General features: G+C 33.7%; 1 long non-coding RNA gene across 1 annotated transcript; it reads right to left on the bottom strand.

Annotated features, from left to right (window-relative positions):
- Nucleotides 1–618: 618 nt before the first annotated feature.
- LOC134683428 (uncharacterized) lies at nucleotides 619–3,597 on the bottom strand. The gene is made up of 3 exons (XR_010101019.1): nucleotides 3,554–3,597; nucleotides 2,755–2,847; nucleotides 619–729 (listed from the first exon to the last, which is right to left on the bottom strand). It is a non-coding gene; the product is annotated as an uncharacterized LOC134683428 (long non-coding RNA).
- Nucleotides 3,598–3,955: the final 358 nt, after the last annotated feature.

Below are 3,955 nucleotides of genomic sequence, written 5' to 3'. Positions count from 1 at the left end.
CCCCTCTACTATCGTAGGTGGGGCATAAAAATACACTAACCTTTTGCAGTTCAACTTTTAATCTGGGGTTCAGGAAAACTTTAAAAATATCTCTTGCAGACTAATGCAGAACATCCAATTTCTTTAGTCTGTAACGTAACCCGTCACCAATGTAGATGTGCATCCATCGCTGTCGAAAAATCTTGTCTAACTGATGTTCCCGCTGTTTCAGAAGCCCGTGCTTATTTCAGAAAGAAGGCGGACCTTAATGTGTAAGGTCCAAAAAGGGTAATTTGACTGATTCTTATTAAAGTATTGTTAAAGTAAACTAACAAAAATATATGAAATACACATTTTTAAACAGCAATATATCATGTATATGGGATAGGTTAAAACAGATATTTCATATCTTTTGGATAGTTTTGTGGTGTTTTGTAATTTATACCATAGCTTTTGTTGAATCCCCTCGGCAAACTCACTGGACTTCGTCTCGTGAGGTTATTGCCGGGGGTTTCAACAAAAGCTATGGTATAATTTACGAAACACCACAAAACTATTCAAAAGATATGAAATACCTATAACATATAGCTGTACAAGTCAGTTTTATTTCCATATGTACTCGGAAAAAAAGACACTTACCTTCATTTCATAAAATTTTATCAACAAATCCCAAGCATGCATCTGTCTGGTTACCTGCCCTGACCTCGATGGAAAACATCCCCACGGTACTACGCTCGTACTCTGTCCTATCTACAAAACAATTGTTTGAAAAGTAAATAGAAAAACATCCCCACGGTACTACGCTCGCACTCTGTCCTATCTACAAAATAATTGTATGAACAGTAAATAGAAAAACATCCCCACGCCACGGTACTACACTCTTACTCTGTCCTATCTACAAAACAATGGTTTGAAAAGTAAATAGAAAAACATCCCCACGGTACTACACTCGTACTCTGTCCTATTTACAAAACAATAGGTTGAAAAGTAAATAGAGATGGAAAACATCCCCACGGTACAATGCTCGTACTCTGTCCTATCTACAAAACAATTGGTTGAAAAGTAAATAGAAAAACATCCCCACGGTACTACACTCGTACTCTGCTTTATCTACAAAACAATTGGTTGAAGAGTAAATAGAAGATGTGTTGTTTATTGATAGAAAAATGTATAAACCAATGAAATTGTTGTTGACATTCTGTGAGGTCGAGGTCCAAGGACATAGTTATCGTCCTTTGGTTTTCGTTGTATACCAATATAGGCCTAGTGTAAACAGTGTATAACTTGCATGTTTTATTTGATACACTTTCCCAATTTATTTCTTGATATTAAATGCATGAAATATTAAGAAGGGGGATGTAATTACATGTCAAAAAAAATTGAGTGCTAAATCTTTATGTTAAGTAGTCAATTGGTCCAGTTCTAATAGGTCAAATTTTATCATGTCTGAAGCAGTCAAACTGAATTTTACACCCGCTTAACACATAATTGTAAATATTTTGAGTTAGAGCTGGTAGAAGTTTCTATAATTTTGATATTATTTGTCTCAATGCTAGTACACTACACTGTAAAATTGTTTATGAGAAAGAGCAGGTTCGATTTTTTTTAATTTGAATTTATTGTCTAAAAGAAATGCACTACGAAATAACTGTGTTCTAGGGCCAAGATCAGTTGATACACATCAGGCTAATACTCATACTAAACCAACTTTAGCTAGGGGTGTTGAACAACCTTGGCTACGAATAAGGGTATCACACAGTTGGCCCAGGTCTACTGCTTTTGGGCGTTTAGATATAATATAAAAAAGAAGATGTGGTATGATTGCCGATGAGACAACTATCTACAAAAGACCAAAATGACACAAACAAAGATATAAGTTAATTTTGACCCTATGGCAATTAATCTAATTTTGAGAGACAAATATAAATAACAATAACTTGATCAAAAAAAAAAATTAAGAAATAAATTTAACGATTGAATATGAAAAAATATAAATGAAAAAGTTGATTTTCTCTTCAGCTTTATATAAAACACCAGATTTGTAAAAAAAAAATGTTTTTTTTCTTAAATAACCTTGATGTCGTATTTGAATAAAGAGAGATCAAAGTTTGATAATTTCACAACAATTTGTATTCACAATATTTTCAATGTGCAAAGTCCCTAAAATATAAACGTATATTCAGGACTCGAACATTTAAATATGACGAAAGTATGAAACCTAATTTCAACACACTGAGGAGAAATCGTTAACATGCTAATTTACACAAAAGATAACATTTCCCTTTGTTAGTCATACATGTTTATTTAAAGTTTGGTTCATTTATATCTTTCAGAGTTTAGTGTGACTAGTATATTGAACATATTGTTTAGGATCTAACTGAAGCCCACCTTTGGGTTCGGGATTGTTTACTGTGTTGAAACCCATTGGTGGCCTTGGGTTGTAATCTGCTCTTTGGTCCCGTTGCTGTCTTTTTGGCACATTCCCTGAGTTTCTATTCTCAATTTCAAAATTTAACCCTTTATTACTTTTTTGATTGTTAATTTCCTGTGTTTTAACACCAAAGTTTAGCAGGGCTACTTTGTGGCGGAAGCCAGAGTGCCCTGAGAAAACCATGACCTTCAATAGGAAAACTAAAAAAACCTAGTCAATTAAGATTGGAGTCGGGTGCACCCACACGAGCTGGGTTTCGAAACTCACAACCTAAGTGTTGACTGGCTAGTGATTACTCAGACCACTCCGCCCCTAGCCTTTATTAAGAATGGCCTGTGACATACCTCCATAAGTCCATGTTCTATCAAATCTCTAATGGCCATTGACAGATCTCTTCTCACAGTCTGTGTAAGCAAAGCACTGCTTTGTTCTTGACTCTGTACAATAAAAAACAACAAATGGAAAGTATAATGACCTTGACTGGCTATACAGCCCTTGCACGGTTGGTAAAATAAACAAAAAAAACAAGCTAACTGATATAAGGGTTATTCCAGAAATAAATGTATGGGGGGTTAGAAGGCATTTTATATTTAACTCTGCCATGCATAACATTTTAACAGATGATTTCATATAACTGGTATAAAGGCTACCTGTCTAAAAAAAAATGACTGTCTTTCTAATTTTAAAAAGGTGCCTACTTACACCACCTCAATAAAAGCAATCTGGAAAGCCCTTATATATACTGGTTAACATTGCACAAGTTGCTTCAAAGATCATTTTTGTTAAAATTTTGTATTCATTTAAATGTTTTGTGCAGTGTATGTGAAGTATTTACAAACAGTTATTTCTGGAAATTTATATTTCACATTAAGATATTCATAAAGGGGATAACATATTATTTTACTAATTCAACACGTTTACAAAATCTTCAGACTGATAATTCAATTCTCAGCACAGTAGAATTATCACTAGAAACTAAGAGCAAAAATTAAATTGACAATGTCACCATAGGTAAAATAGCGATATTCCAAATTATCATTTGGTCATCTCAACTCAATTGCCGTTTTCGCAGTACCAACTTCGATGACCAACGGTAATCTAGATTTATAGGCCCCCTACGGCCCAGTCTATTTATATTCTAACCTCCTCTGAATCACTGCCATATTCACTGAACCTGTCGTCTTTTTTTCCTCCTGTACTGCTGCCTCTAATACTTTGTTTATAGCTACCTCTAACCTGGCTCGTAAATCACTACAAATGAAAACATCAAACTAAAATCAAGTCGATATTTCTCCATTCCGTATATTTTTTTCATAATGCTTAATTAAGAAGTATTGACTTGGTTATAAGTTTACTCATATGTATTCTTTTAACATTTTTTTTCATTATCAATAACTCAAGTTGGCTCTTACACTAGGAGTTTTAAATCATAATCTACAAATTGGTTTTTTTTCATCTTTTACGAGCCTTCTCAGTAAAATAAACATTTATATATATCTACATATTATAGATCCTTTGAGAGATTCAGAGTGGATTTAAAGTGAA

The sequence above is a fragment of the Mytilus trossulus genome, chromosome 9 (genome assembly GCF_036588685.1).
Source record: "Mytilus trossulus isolate FHL-02 chromosome 9, PNRI_Mtr1.1.1.hap1, whole genome shotgun sequence".
In the NCBI taxonomy this organism is placed as follows: Eukaryota; Metazoa; Mollusca; class Bivalvia; order Mytilida; family Mytilidae; genus Mytilus; species Mytilus trossulus.
This window is presented reverse-complemented; position numbering and strand designations above follow the sequence as displayed.